The following is a 16,320-nucleotide window of genomic DNA, read 5'->3' as shown; positions in this document are numbered from 1 at the left end:
AAGTTCCAGTGGGGAGCTGAGAGCTCAGCACACTCTTTTAGCCGGTTCCTGTTATGGCCGATGGAGTTTTCACAGATTTCAGTGCAAAGAGAATGAGCAGATACAAGAATGCTGATTGTGTTGTGCCTGAAAAGAATACCACCACCCCTTTAATTTGAGAGCCAGTGAACTCCTATTTCCCCAGGATTTCTCCTCCCCCTCTTCACCCTAAGGCCATTAGAAGCCTGGTTTTTCTAGGAAGAGCTTTGTGGAGTCAGCAGCTGCAAATTCTAATTCTAGGAACTGTGACTGCTGGTCTTGAAGGGAAACTTCCTGGAATCCTTCTTTCTGCCATTCCATGGAACGCAACAGAGCTATCTCAGTGACCTTAAGGAGATTTAAGAGCCAGTCGCTGTAATTAGACGGAGGGAGAGGAGTAAAAGAGCCAGGGAAGCTGTTTTCTTTTCCATGTCTCGCTTTTTTCAGAATTGTAACAGAATTTTTTAAAAATTAAAAATTGGGGGAAGTGGATTGTTTTTTTTTTCCCTTCTGTATTTCACAGTGGGAGCCAGGGGCAGGGGGGAAAAGACAAGGCTGCCTACCCAGGACTTTGAAAAGGAGAATTATCAAGTTAATGTGTGAAAGATTTCAGCGATTGATCACAGCTTTCTAAGAGGTTAGGCAGAGCGGATGACCCCATGCCGTTGATAACATTGTGACTCCCTGGAAGGTACACAAAGATATGTCTTTCCCTTCAAAGGTACGTCCAAACAGTTGCCCACAACAATCACTCTCATGTTAATTCTGAGAGTTGCATTAGACTAGTGGTTTTCCAAGTAGGTCCCTCTGTCTTGGCATTTGTGAAAAAATCTGGGGTGGGGCGGGAGAGAGTCTGTGAGATGCAGCAGCATTTCTTCACATCAACTTTGTTCTCTTTCCACTGTTTCTCAAAGTAGTCTGCAATTTTATTAAGTTTTGTGACCAGAACAGTATTTGTATTTAAACTGAATTAGGTCTTAAATTAAAATTCTTTTCTTTCTTTTCTTGTTTTTGTTTGTTTGTTTAAAAGGGGTTGGATGATGAGACATGGGGATTTCTCAAAAGTCAAAAAGAGGCCATGATACAGAAAAGTTTGAGAACCATTGTGTGACAGTTCCTGATTTTTGCCAGTGGGGTAGAAGGAGAGAGACAGAGAATCAATTCCCTTCTAGTAGGTTGATTAGCTGAAGAGAGATTTTAAAGATGGGAAGCTTGCACTTAACACATTTAAACAACAGCAAGGCTGGTGTTTGGTGCTACTTCCAGCGTTTTGTATTTTGCATATGAAAAACATATAGCTTGGTTCCAAGCTATCTCAAGGACTGTGTCTCCCTTTGTGAGCCTACCCAGGTGTTAAGATCACGAGGGGAGGGCTTTCTCTTAGTCCCACCACTTTCGCAGGTGCATCTGGTGGGGGCACAGGAAAAGGCCTTCTCTGTCGATGCATCCAGACTCTGGAACTCCCTCCCACAGGAGGCCAGGTTGACATCATTTTTGCTGTCTCTGTGTCACACCCTGGCATTTAAATTGTTGTTTTTCACACAGAAAGGTTTGTTTGTTTGTTTGTTTGTTTGTTTGTTTGTTTGTTTGTTTGTTTGTTTGTTTGTTTGTTTGTTTCTTTCTTTCTTTCTTTCTTTCTTTCTTTCTTTCTTTCTTTCTTTCTCTCCCTCCCCTTTTCCCTTATGTTTCCCACTTTTTCTCCTCTCTGTATTCTGCCTTCTGCCTCTGGGGGCTTCCCTTCTCTCTTTCTCTCTTGGTTCACCAGTTTAGTTTCCTAGGCACTCGTTGTTTTGTATATGGGGGGGGGGGCAGCATTCTGACAGGAACCATTTTCTTCCTGTCCTGGGCCTCACATCTACCCTGTGCATCATCAACAATACCATCTGAACATGCCCAACAACTGCCCCAAAGAACCAACATAGGCAATTGTACAAAGAGAGAGAGGCAAATTAATTAAACTGGAAATGCTACCTAAAACAAGCTCTGCCAGCCAAACAGAACACACTGAAAATTCAGGTAAAAAAAATCTACTCATGATTAGAGCTAACATACTACTGTATAGTTGACAGAATAAATATCAAATGAAGCACAACCCAAATAGCAAGAACATATACCCATCTAATCATTCCCCAAGTCAAACCATTGCTCTCTTTGACTCCATACATTCCCCACTAACTGGCAATTGCTTTGTTTTGTATGCTGAAAATGCTCATGCAACCTGCTCTACTGCTGAACTACAGCCCTTCCCTAAAGCTGTTGCCACCACCGATAAACAACTGGAAGCGGAGGCAACCTGTATTTCTGCCCACACAGCAGTTGCAAGCTTGCTAAGATTCTCTGGGAAAGGCTTATTTTACTGTCGTGTATTTACACAAAAACTTCTAATGTTTCTCTTTTTAGTTTGGTAACCTCTTCAGGGCCTTGTCTGTCCCAACTACCTCTTGCATTGTACAGCGTACATTGTTGTTGTTGTGCATACTCTTGCATTTCAATAAAGGTGGCAATTCATGCACAGGTGCAAAAGATGCTGGATTCTGAGACAGGAAAAAGAGCCAGAAGGCATTAGAAGGCTATGTTCATCCTAATTGTGCAAAAGGGTGTGGATTGAACATTGTCCTCATGTGACTCAAGAGCGGATCGGAAGCAACTGAAGCTGCAGTTGAAAGACCTAGAAATTAGGGCTGTTTCATCATCCCCCAAACACTGGCTCTGTTGGGCACCTCCCATGCCATTCATCCATCATCAGATTCCTCCTCACTTTAAATTGTTAGCAGCTGCTCATTATATGATCTATAATTTAACCTTACAAATTGGTGTCCAATAATTTGCTTTCTTCCTCTTCCCCTCCCCCTCTTACTTTTTTGTTGTTTGAAGCACTACTGAGCAGTGATTTGAACTCAGGATTCCTGAGTCACTCTGCTACATCACACTGGGTATTCTTTTTGGATTACAGCTCCTCAAATCTCATAGCATTCTGAGATTTGCAATCCAATCCCTAAATTGGCGTACAGGCCTGTCATTCAATTCTGGATATTTCAACTTCCATTGAGTAAACAGGGAAATAGCTAAAGCTGTCATTTGCATTACAAGGACAATTACATGGCAAAATGTGATTGCAGGAGAGTTGCGGTTACCTTTCAGATCTAACTAGGAACGTAATTCTTGCCATGCAACAGACATCCTTGCTCCCACATGATCACATCCCATAAATCATTCAAACAAGCACAACAGTCCAATACAGGTGTACTTGAGGAGCAGTTGTACGGAGCAGCCCTCTTTTCAAGCATGGCACTGAGAAAGTCCTTGGAACTTTGACTGGCTTCCTTTGTGTCATGTTCTGAATGCTCTTGTGAGAGAGAATTAGGAAAATAACATGAAAGGCCCATCACACATTAGGAGCTGATTTGCAGCATATTATCTTTAGCTTCATCGGCCCCAGTGGCCCAAGAGTTATTTCACCTATTTCACATGTCTTTACTACATTCACTCTTTGGCCACTTTTTAGCTGTAGGCAAAAACAACTGAGCTATGTACGTACACCTTTCTAAAATGTCACATTTGAAGAGGGCCTGGCTGCTTCGAAATGAACATTTTCCTTGCAAGTGTTGTTTTGTGAGGTTGTTTGTCCACGTTAATTGCTTGATTATGCTCTTTGCAATCAGGCAAGGTTCCCATGCATGCTCTCTTTTCAAGAGGAAGAAAATCGAAAAAGCAATTAAGGGAATATATCCACTGTGGCTTTTCAGTTGTCATTTGTCCCCCACCGGTACAGAATCCCATTCCTGGCTCCCTAGAGAAAACAGTGTGATTCTCAGAATGTGAGGACATTCCCTGTGAGCTGAGATACATTGTAGGTTATCTCCCTTGAGACAATCTGTAATCAGTCAGAGTGTAAAAAAAGAAAAATCAATACCAGAAATAATTCTTCAACAGCTAAGCAAACAGTCTGTACAACTATGCATTTTGGGGAAAAAGACCTTGAAAAAAGAAAAAAAGAAAAAGAACACATTTGCAAGTCATCATTCCATGCAAACAAAGATAAGGAAAGTAATTTCCCTTGCTCCTGGAATTGCCCAGCCATCATGGACATCTGAAAAGAGATTTCCCCTGACTTCTTTCTCAACTTGGGTCATATAGGGTGGGTGAATCTAGCATTAGGCACATGTGTGCCCAGAAGCCTTGCTGCTCCCAGCTCATAGTAATCCTTATAACAGTGGTTCCCAACAGTGGTTCCTCAGATTTTCTTCAACTACAACTCCCAGAAATCCTAGCCAGCATAGCTAGTGGTGAAGGCTTTGAGAGTTTTAGCCCAAGAACATCTGGAGACCCGAGGTTGGGAAACACTGCTTTATAACTCTCACACTCTCAAAAAAAAAAGTTACTCAAAAAGGGGGACTAATAACAAATCAGAAAAGAATAATGTTAATTTCTTCCATTACACAAATCAGTTTAAGAACATGATTGCACCAGTCACAACAGTCTACCGTGGCTATAAAAATTTATCAAACCGTCTTCATGTTATTTATAATTAGGTAAGCTATTAAAATCATCTAAATACATACAAGTAAAATACCACTCTAGCGATAATCAATAGAAAATCTGTAAGATCAAAATGCCTAATTAGAGAAAGCAATTTGTAATAAGTACAACTTTCTTGGTCTCTTGTAAGCCTGTAAAGAAGGAGCCACACACACCTTTTGGCCCTAGGGAGACTGCCATAATCCAAAACTGCAGCTAGAATTCTGTGATAGCCAGCATCAGCCTTACTAAGATGATTTGGAAATCTTTTTAGGTCTGTAGTGCTATGGCTATTTTCTGGATAACTGCACTTTTCATATAATCTTGATATTAGATTTCTTTTCAGACTCCATGCAGAAGAAGATGTGAGCTTTGGTGGATTTTATGCAACAGCTCTGAGTTGGATCCAGCCAATGTTAGGCATCCCATTAATTTCACTCCGAAAGACTGAGTCAGCTCATAGAACCCTAAGAGCTGGAAGGGACTCTGTCTTGTACCTTCTCCAACTTCCTTCAGGGCAGGATCACCATTGACGTGAGAAGGCTGAGCACACCCAGAATATTACAAAAGGCTTAAACAAAGTCAGCTCTTCCTGATGCTATGACAGCTTACGGTGTGAACTTTCTGGCTATCCAACTCTGCAAGACTCGGCTGGATTATGAGTAATGGAAATAGGAGACTTTCTAGAAATGCCTAATTATTCTGAACGAGACAGTGTCCTTATTTGCAGGTCACTGTTGATGCAACTGCACTTCAGGTATAATTCGTAATGCCATTAAGTTTCAATATAAGTTCAAGGGCGTAGTTATTCAAGAGCAAATCTCTTTGATTAAACCATACATTACTGAAACAGCGACGTCTACGCTGGCTTGGGCACGTTGTGAGAATGGCTGATGGTCGGATTCCAAAGGATCTCCTATATGGAGAATTAGTGCAGGGAAATCGCCCCAGAGGGAGACCACAGCTGCGATACAAGGATATCTGCAAGCGGGATCTGAAGGCCTTAGGAATAGACCTCAACAGATGGGAAACTCTGACATCTGATCGTTCAGCCTGGAGGCAGGCAGTGCATCACGGCCTCTCCCAATTTGAAGAGACCCTTGTCCAGCAGGCTGAGGCAAAGAGGAAGTCACAAAGGAAGCAAAACCAGGGAGCTGGACAGGGGACAGATTGGATTTGTCTCCAGTGCGGAAGGGATTGTCACTCTCGAATTGGCCTCCTCAGCCACACTAGACGCTGTTCCAAGTCCTCCATACAGAGCACGATACCATAGTCTTTCGAGACTGAAGGATGCCTACTACATAAACCCCCTGAGGAAGATAGGACATCAGGCTCCTTTCAGAGAGTAACTTGTACTTCCTCTCCCTGCCAGTATGTATTTCTTTCTCTGCTTCTCCAGAAAAAGCAGCAATTTTGTGACTCTGTTGCATTCTAGCACAGAAGTAACTTTGCACATGGTACACAAGTACAGTATTCGCATATTGACCACTGATTTCTCAGCCGTCCTTGAACTAAGGATGAACTCCATATAACTCAGGACTACATCCAAAAAAAATTATCTTTGTGGGGCTCAAAACAATTTTGCTGAACAATATGTGCATATATCCATGCTAATGACAGGAACTAACAGATCAAAATCAATTAAGCGAAGGAACCGACAGCTCGAAATCAATTAAACAATTAATTATATTGAACATTTGCTAATAGAAAAGGACAACTGAATCCAATTTATTTTCTAACAGAAGCAATTGACTTAAGCTGGCATTTTTGCACTCGTATTAGCATTGTGGTGGTTCTTGTACTTAAGTCAGGAAAGCTTCATTAGCAAGGTCAGGAGAGGACTCATTACAGATGCTTATTTGAAGTTTTAAATGTTTTAAATCATTCAGTATATTTTAATTATTATTATGGTTTAATTGTTTTAAACATATAATTTATTGTATTTTTAATTCTATTTCTTTAATACTGTGAGCCACCTTGAGTCACCTTTTCTGGAGAAAGGGGGGGATATAATTGAGACAAATAAAATAAATAAGTAACATGATATGACAATTAGAAGCCTAGACTAGAGAGAATGGCAAAAAAAATGCATTCAGCTAGCTGCAACTCTTCTTTCTCTCTCCAATCCGCATATTGTCTATCTTTACTTCTAATGCAATGTTATATTTTCTTCAAGTTCTTTAAACTGATTGGTGAATGATATGAATTGAGTTGAAAATCTTTTCCTTATATGATTTGCAGTAAGGATTTGTTTTCTGATACTCACTAATTCCTTTCTTTTTCTATATTCTGTCATTCTAAGCACCCAACCCAATTGCTCCAACCGACTGAGCTACCCAACCGGATTGAAATGATAATACATTTACATTAAGTATGTCTCTCTTCTTTCTCTTATCATGCCCCCGTGAATTTCAACATTGTCTGAAATGATCCCTCACCACACAATTCGTTAAAATACTAAAACAATCGAATAATTTGCCAAGCACAATATTAATAATCCAGAATGCACAGACCACAACTCTCTTTAAAAGTTTCAAATGAACATGACCTGATGCACATATTCTCTCCCTCTACCTTCACATTCTCAAAAACATGAAGTTCAGATACCCTCTTACTCCCAGAGCCTAAGATTTACTTACCACAACCAGTCATGTTTCTCTCGGGGATCACCCCCAAACTTACCCTCTCATTTCAATTTACCCACACTGCCAACGCTTTCTTCACTCTGCCTCCCGGACACCGGGTTGCCACCCAGCGCCTCCTGTTGTTCCATTCTGTCCCCAAGCTACCCATGTCAGTTTGGGCTCCTTTTTATCCTAAAAGACAAGGAGTTTTCCCAGGTGGCTGGGGCAATTGGAGACTAATGCTCAGCTTTCCAGTTGCCCAAGGTTAACACATACACACACAAGGTGAAGGATAGAATCATTTCAAAAAGGGATGATGGTGGTCCCTGGGGCAAGAACAGTGACCGTCAGCTTTGCACACAGAGTATATTTTCTAAGCAGATAACAGGAAGGAATAATGACTAAAATTGCTAGTCCTTGTTGCCTCCGGTAACATTATGTTGCGCACATAAAAAGTAGAATAGACAGCCCTAGTCAGGCTCCCTCCCTCCCAGCCTCCTTCTTTGCCACTACTACCAACACTACATAGCTAATGTATTTTTAATTGTTTTATCTCTTTTTTTACTGTATTTAAATTGTTGTAAGCCGCCCAGAGGTGTGGATGGCATATAAGTTAAATAAATGAATAAAATAAACTAATGGCCTGCTGTTGCAATGAGCTTTTGGCGGACTCCTGGTTTCTAAATTTCTTAGTATTGTTGTGAAGCAAGGAGGGAAGGCTTGGCCACCTCATAAAGCAGCAAATGCAAAGGCTGAGGTCTGAGGTTTCCAAGTCGTGGCCAGCCCCATAGGGCACCAACCCCAGCGGCTCTGAGGACCCACAACAGTGTAACACAGCTGTGCTGTAGGCAATTCACTCCTAAAACAAACTCAGAGGTAGCAATAAATTGGGTTGTTACAATAAAATGTGTCTAATTATCTCCCTTATGTCAACTGATTGGCTGGCTGGCAGAGGCCTACCCCTGCTCTCATCTTATTCTAATTCCTGGAAAAGCTTGAGCATTTAAAGTACACTTCACTCTGGAAAGGAGAGGCCTGTTGTTGGGCAATGCATACATCTCAGCAGGAAGTGAGAAATTAAGAACTAGAAGAAATATGTGCTGTATTACAAGGATCAGTAGACTCCGGGGACTCCTTTCTTTTCCCTTCAGCTTGTCCATCAAGCAAACACTGGTTTCTGTGACAAGCAAGATCCCATGAATGAAATGCAGTAAGACATCACAACTAGAGTAGGCCCATTGAACCAGTGGGGATTTGGTGAGTCAACTAGTCGTGGCTTTCCACAGCATTTTGGCCAATCGGTGGTACAGGTGCAACACTGAGATTTAAATGACTTCACCATCACTAATTTCATTTATTAGTGAACACTAAAACACATTGGAAGTAAATACTGTATAAAGCTACACAGAATGTCAACATTGTCAGAGGGACACTGTAAACCAGAATCCATTAGCATCATAAGAGGAGGAAATCCTTGATGTGTGTGTACAGGCAGATTCTGAAAATTATATATAATTAGTTAAATGCATGACAACCCAGGAGACTGGTGTGCATATCAAAGGCCGGAATGAAACATGGCCTGCTGGAATGCTTAATAGCATTTGACATTCTGATTGGATAGTTTCGGAGAATTGAGAGATGATCCAAGAATGGTCTATATCATACAGAACAGCTGGACATCCCAGTTACATAACACTGGATCAGAAGAAGAAAGGTGTGACCTTAAGGTTGGGTTCTAGCTTCATCAGATGTTTGCTCAGTCACCCCACTGCAGACAATTGCTTTTGCAGGAGATGTGTTCATATAGCCAGTTATAGTGGCCACATATAGACAAGGAATTTCTTCATCAGGACGGTTGCCAGAAGACAATCCTCCTTTTGCAGATGCTCTCCATTTGAAGGGCTATCCTGCCCAAATCTGATTTTTTTTAAAAAAGGAACCAAGGTGGAGACTAGAGACCTTGAGGTTGGACCCAGCCAGCATACTCCACAGGCAACACTGCTCACCTAGTCACAACAGTCTTCATCACTTGGCTGAGATGCGCGGCCTTTTTTTAAATTATAACAATGGTTGGTTTTTTGGGGTTTTTTACTTTTGCATGTGCACATATAAATTAGCTTGTCCAAACGTATGCAGAGCAGTGCCCTCCTTCACGGTAATGAGTCATCCTAATACAAATGGAAGGCAGGGGTTAGCTGTGCTAATCTGTTTCAGTAAAAACAGCAGATGTGTGACACCTTGAAAGATTGAAAGGTTTCACTTGACATAAGCTTCCAGGGATTTAAGCCCACTTTCTTCAGAGGCATGCTCTCTTTCCTCTTCTTCGGCACTCAAAAGCACTTAAATGGATCAAGTGTTTTCAGAAGTTAATGAGCTTTTCATGGAAAGCTAGCTCACTTATTAATTAGACACACCCTTTCAGAATATGACAAAGACCAATCTTATATTCCACCCTGCCTCTATTTAACTGACGTCTGACTAAGACAGCATTCTTGGAAAAACGAGTTACACAACAGCATAACCCTGCTTTCCTGCTGCTTTTACATAACGCTGATTTGTTTCATCTTTCACTCTCAGAGTTCCTAAACACCAGCCTGTTCATTTATTAATTTATTTCTTTACTGAAGGTGATTTGAGGGCATATTACAAGAGCATGCCCAAATGCTTGAGAGCTACAGTATCCCTACACACTTTTTTTTAGTGTTTTGCATAATCTTCCTGATCGGCCAAGCTGACTTCATCCGTAGCTCTAGGACCAACGTGATGCTGCTTTAGATTCATATTTTGAAATTGTTACAAGCATTTCAATGAAGGGTACACAGTTTTAGGAAGTCTAAGGGTTGGGTTTGAGCCTCTATATCCATTGTGCTGTAGCCGCCCCACCAAAATCTGACCACAAGACACACTGCTGATTCAGTATCAAACAAGGAGCAAGCAGGAAATGGCTTGGTTGAGCAGGGTTTTCTAGTTTGCTGCCAAACATCAGCAGCAAACCATGAAAAGTCCTTTAAATATTTTGTTTTTGTTTTAAAGGACTTCTAGTGCTGAAGTTGGCAGCTGCAGTTTTGGTGGCACAATTTCTCAGGGCCTTGCAGGCTACAACAAATGTTCTTGAGGGCCTCACGTATCCCACTGGTTGTGTGTCCTCCTCTCCTCACGTAACCAGAAAATGCAAGATATCCATTATGGAGAACAATGTAGGGTCTACAGTGGTGCCCCTCTCGTTTGCATGACACACTGCTCTGCTGTAGTTGTTTTCCCCCTCAAAATGCAACTGATACTCTTGGGGCAAACATTAAAGAACAAAACAGAGTATTCATTGTATAGCTAATGAGACTCAAGTGCCACATACCAGGGCATGGTGATGCAACTGCAGGAGAAGTGGGAGGTCATGCTATTTTGAGCTGCATTTTTCTTCTCCAATTTGGTAACCCAGCGTGCATTTTTGCAGCTGTGAAGGAATGCCAGGTTAAAAATAAATTCTGCGGTTATTCACAGTTGCGTAGTGCTTTAGGTGTGCAATGAAAAATAACCTAAAAAATAATAACCAAGAATTTCCTGCCCACAAATTTCATCAGAATTCATACAAAGAAAAATGAAGAGAAAGATGACTGCAGACATGGGGTGATTGTGTTATTGTGTCACACAGAGATTGGTGAAACGTTAGGAAGAACAACTTTCAGAACACATCCAAAAAGCCCGAAAATCTCACAACAACCATCCTCCACTTTTCTTTGTTCACGAGTCTTGCTGATGTCAGTATGTGGTCTTCCTTCCTTTTTTGTGTGATACAATCTCTTTGCTCACAGTTTTATTCTACTACACACCAGGGAGTGATCAGTATCGCAATCAGCACCCTAATAACTGTGTGTGAGTGTAATACCAGAAAGGCTAGAGCATCTAGTGAGGATCAAATTGAGCTGATGATCTGAGCATAATGTACTAGAAAAGACAATATTGCTAATGCGAGGGGGGTACTAGAAAGAGAGATCATGAGAAGCTGTTGGTTTGCAAGATCTGAGAAGAGCTGTTAATCATATAATATTTCAGAGGTCATCATATATCAGACGTGACTTGATGGCACATAATATCTTTGGAGGGATTTTAAATTACCAGACAACTGTAGAGTGACAAGAGAGATAGAATGGTTGAAACCATGACAGGATAAAGGCACCAAAGCCCTGCTGACATTGAGTAAGACCATCCCCAGCTGACAGAACAGCTAATTGATGGAGAAAACTGCAGAGAATAGGTTACATTACAAAGTGCTGGCAATATTTTTAGAAACACAGACTCCTACTTTGGTCATTTCATGTTAATTTTAGCATTTTTGCTTACCATCCCATTTTCAGGTAATAATCACATTATTCCTTATAACAGTGTTCGGTCTCTATTTTTTTTCTTAGCTTCAAATTGGGGGATCACTTTTAGTTTTTTTGAGGAGGGAGAGGGAGAGATGCAGTCACACCTGAATCAGATATTATCCAGAGATTTACCCAGAGACGCATAGTTAACCTGTGGAACTCACTAGCACATTATTTCGTAACGGCCACTAACTTGTACAGCTTTAGAGGGGGAAGAAGCAAGTTCACAGAGGATACATTTATTAATAGCTCTTAGTTATGATGTATATACAATATATGGCCCCCAGTGTCAGAGGCAGTGTGTCTTTTAATATCAGTGGGTAGGGATCAAAAGCAGAACTGGAGGTGTGTGGCATTCACCCTAAGTTATGCATTATTCATAAGTGGTATGTTAATGTGGTTGTGAGGCGGGGCCAAGGGGATGCTGAGAGGCGGAGCTTGGGGGAGAAGGGGTTCAGTCAGAAACAGCGAGAAGAGAAGGTTTTTGGAGTTTGGAGGTGGAGAGAGAGAGTTTAAGGAGAGATTAGTCAGAGTGTGACCTGTATTAATTAAGATAGAAGTGATCAAGTAAAATACTGAAGCTTTGTGTAAACTTAAGAATGTGCTTAAGAATTACTCCTGAAACCACGTGTAATCAATAAACCTGTTTTTGTTAAAAAGTCAGTACTGGATGGACCTTAGTCTTTCATAAGAAATATAAGTTGATAAAGAGATCAACTGGTGGCAGTGTGTCAAAGGTCGTGTTGAGATACCTTCGTGAGCTCTGCATTTGATGAAACATGCAGGGACCACAGGGTAAATGCCACAAGGTGGCTATTGCATTCATGTCCTGCTTGTAGGCTTCCAATAGGCAACAGCTCAACAACTGTGGGAAGAGAACAGTGGACTAAACAAGCCTTTAGGCTGAGCTAAAAATACTTTTCTTGTATTCTTCAGTAAGCAACAATAGCTACTTAATACAGTCATTGTTACGGAGAATAGAGTGAATCTGAATTCCTACTCAGACATGGAAGATCACAGGGGTAGGTTGTTGTTGCTGCTGTTTAGTCATTTAGTCATGTCCAACTCTTTATGACCCCATGGACCAGAGCACGCCAGGCCCTCCTGTCTTTCACTGCCTCCCGGAGTTGGGTCAAATTCATGTTGGTAGCTTCAATGACACTGTCCATCCATCTCATCCTCTGTTGTCCCCTTCTCCTCTTGCCTTCACACTTTCCTAACATCAGGGTCTTTTCCAGGGAGTCTTCTCTTCTCATGAGATGGCCAAAGTATTGGAGTCTCAGCTTCAGGATCTGTCCTTCCAATGAGCACTCAGTCTTGATTTCCTTTAGAATGGATAAGTTTGTTCTCCTTGCAGTCCAGGGGACTCTCAAGAGCCTCCTCCAGCACCACAGTTCAAAAGCATCAATTCTTCGGTGGTCAGCTTTCTTTATGGTCCAGCTCCCACTTCCATACATCACTACAAGGAAAACCATAGCTTTGACTATCGGACTTTTTTGGCAAGGTGATGTCTCTGCTTTTTTAAAGATGCTGTCGAGGTTTGTCATCGCTTTCCTCCCAAGAACCAGGTGTCTTTTAACTTCTTGGCTGCTGTCACCATCTGCAGTGATCATGGAGCCCAAGAAAGTAAAATGTGTTACTGCCTCCATCTCTTCCCCTTTTCTATTTGTGAGGAGGTGGTGAGACCAGTGGCCATGATCTTAGGGGGGTTTTTTATGTTGAGCTTCAGACCGTTTTTTGCACTCTCCTCTTTTACCCTCATTACAAGGTTCATTAATTCCTCCTCACTTTCTGCCATCAGAGTGATATCATCTGCATATCGGAGGTTGTTGATATTTCTTCCGGCAATTTTAACTCCAGTTTGGGATTCCTCCAGTCCGGCCTTTCGCATGATATATTCTGCATATAAGTTAAATAAGCAGGGGGACATTATATAGCCTTGTCGTACTCCTTTCCCGATTTTGAACCAATCAGTTGTTCCATATCCAGTTCTAACTGTTGCTTCCTGTCCCACTTACAGATTTCTCAGGAGATAGATAAGGTGGTCAGGCACGCCCATTTCTTTTAGGACTTGCCATAGTTTGCTGTGGTCCACACAGTCAAAGGCTTTTGCATAGTCAATGAAGCAGAAGCAGACGTTTTTCTGGAACTCTCTGGCTTTCTCCATAATCCAGCGCATGTTAGCAATTTGATCTCTAGTTCCTCTGCCCCTTCAAAATCCAGCTTGTACTTCTGGGAGTTCTTGGTCCACATACTGCTGAAGTCTACCTTGGAGGATTTTGAGCATAACCTTGCTACCGTGGAAAATGATTGTGATTGTATGGCAGTTGGAGCATTCTTTGGCACTGCCCTTCTTTGGGATTGGGACTCCCTACTTTAACATTCCAATCCCCTATAATGAGAAGAACATCTTTCTTTGGTGTCAGTTCTAGAAGGTGTTGTAAGTCTTCACAGAACTGGTCAATTTCAGTCTCCTCAGCATTGGTGGTTGGTGCATAAACTTGGATTATTGTGATGAAAGGTCTGCCTTGGATTCGTATTGAAATCATTCTATCATTTTTAGAGATTATATCCCATTACAGCTTTTCTCCACTCTTTTGTTGACTATGAGGGCTACTCCATTTCTTCTACGGGCTTCTTGTCGACAGTAGTAGATATGATAATCATCTGAATTGAATTTGCCCATCCCCGTCCATTTTAGTTCACTGACGGCCAGGATGTCAATGTTTATTCTTGCCATCTCCTGTTTGACCACATCCAGCTTACCAAGGTTCATAGAGCTTACATTCCAGGTTCCTATGCAGTATTCTTCTTTGTAGCATCAGACTTTCCTTTCCCTTCCAGGCGCGTCCACAGCTGAGCGTCCTTTCGGCTTTGGCCCAACCACTTCATTAGCTCTGGAGCTACTTGTACTTGTCCTCCGCTCTTCCTCAGTAGAATGTTGGATGCCTTCTGACCTGAGGGGCTCATCTTCCAGCGTCACATCTTTTAGCCTTTTGTTTCTGTTCATGGGGTTTTCTTGGCATAGATACTGGAGTGGTTTGCCAAAGCCTGCTCCAAGTGGACTGCACTGATTAAAAAACACTCATTAAATAACTCTTTTACCTTGAAAGCCCTTATTAGCATTGCTGCAAGTTGGTTCTGACTTGATGGCCCATAACACACACAGACCAATCACAGGTCCTTCACAAGTGCATGCACATGTTACATTTTTAGATCGAAATATAATGTAGTCTCTAGATGTATTTAGAGAAGAGGGCAGGGAAAAGGCAGAAAGTTTCCTAACAAAATATCATGACTTATCATCAAGAAAGAAAGCAACAACAGGGGAAAAAAACAAAATAGAAGGATGAAGTAATTATAGTGGGTGGATGACTGTATTGCAAATACACGTCCTAATTAGAGGCTGTGGCTGACTCCCAGTGTCTTCAAATATGTTCCGATTGCAAGTATATCCAAGGCAATCAACAAATTCAATAGCAGCAGAGGAAGAATAATATTAGCTTCAAGTCTCTGTTAGGATTACTAGAAAGATTTTGACACTCTTCTCAGTTCCCCAAGAGACTACTATGCCTTCTGTTCAGGATTGCATCCGCAGGACTTCTTGAGATCTAGACTGTAGAACATGAAAACCGAAAACCCCAATTATCCTGTTCGTATCAATGAGCAATTTATATTTTTAGACGGTGACTCCCAGCATCCCTCACCAATGGTTAGGTCACATTTTACTACTTATAACAGAAGTATGGTTGTTTGATGTCTTGCCTGTGTAAAATAACACGAGGGCACCGAATATGAGATTGAAAGTAGAGTTGTGTTCATTGTTAGAGCAATCCAAAGTTGATTCTAAGTATAACACACAACAAGTGCCCACCCAATGGGCCCCTCCATCCAGTAGACTTAACTGGAAATGGGTTTTTAAATTTTGTGTGCTGGTATTAGTAGTCATGTTTTACTGCCAGTGAACATCCTGACCTGGAGATTCAGAGAACTGTAGCCTTAAAAGGCAGGTTGTCTAAGATTGAGGGTCAGACTAGGATAGGACATTATTAGAAGTGGGAGTGACCTAAGTGCTAAAAGAATATCAGATTGTTTCAACAGAAGCTTTTTCTCACCGCCTGTAGTTTGCAAATTGACTTAAACTGTGTTGTGATTGGTCATTGGGAGGTAAAGATATTCTTTGTATGGAAATATTATTCCATGTTATGAGGGTGAAAGAGGAGAGTGCAAAAAACGGTCTGAAGCTCAACACACACAAAAAACCTAAAGATCATGGCCACTGGTCCCATCACCTCCTGGCAAATAGAAGGGGAAGATATGAAGGTAGTGACATATTTTACTTTCTTGGGCTCCATGATCACTGAAGATGGTGACAGCAGACCCGAACTTAAAAGACGCCTGCTTCTTGGGAGGAAAGTGATGACAAACCTCGACAGCATCTTTAAAAAGCAGAGACATCACCTTGCCAACAAAAGTCCGATAGTCAAAGCTATGGTTTTTCCTGTAGTGATGTACGGAAGTGAGAGCTGGACCATAAAGAAAGCTGACTGCCGAAGAATTGATGCCTTTGAATTGTGGTGCTGGAGGAGACTCTTGAGAGTCCCCTGGACTGCAAGGAGAACAAACTTATCCATTCTAAAGGAAATCAACCCTGAGTGCTCACTGGAAGGACAGATCCTGAAGCTGAGGCTCCAATACTTTGGCCATCTCATGAGAAGAGAAGACTCCCTGGAAAAGATGCTGATGTTAGGAAAATGTGAAGGCAGGAGGAGAAGGGGACGACAGAGGATGAGATG

This window comes from Pogona vitticeps, chromosome 2 (assembly GCF_051106095.1).
Source record: "Pogona vitticeps strain Pit_001003342236 chromosome 2, PviZW2.1, whole genome shotgun sequence".
Taxonomy (NCBI): domain Eukaryota; kingdom Metazoa; phylum Chordata; class Lepidosauria; order Squamata; family Agamidae; genus Pogona; species Pogona vitticeps.
Note: the sequence above shows the minus strand (reverse complement) of the source record.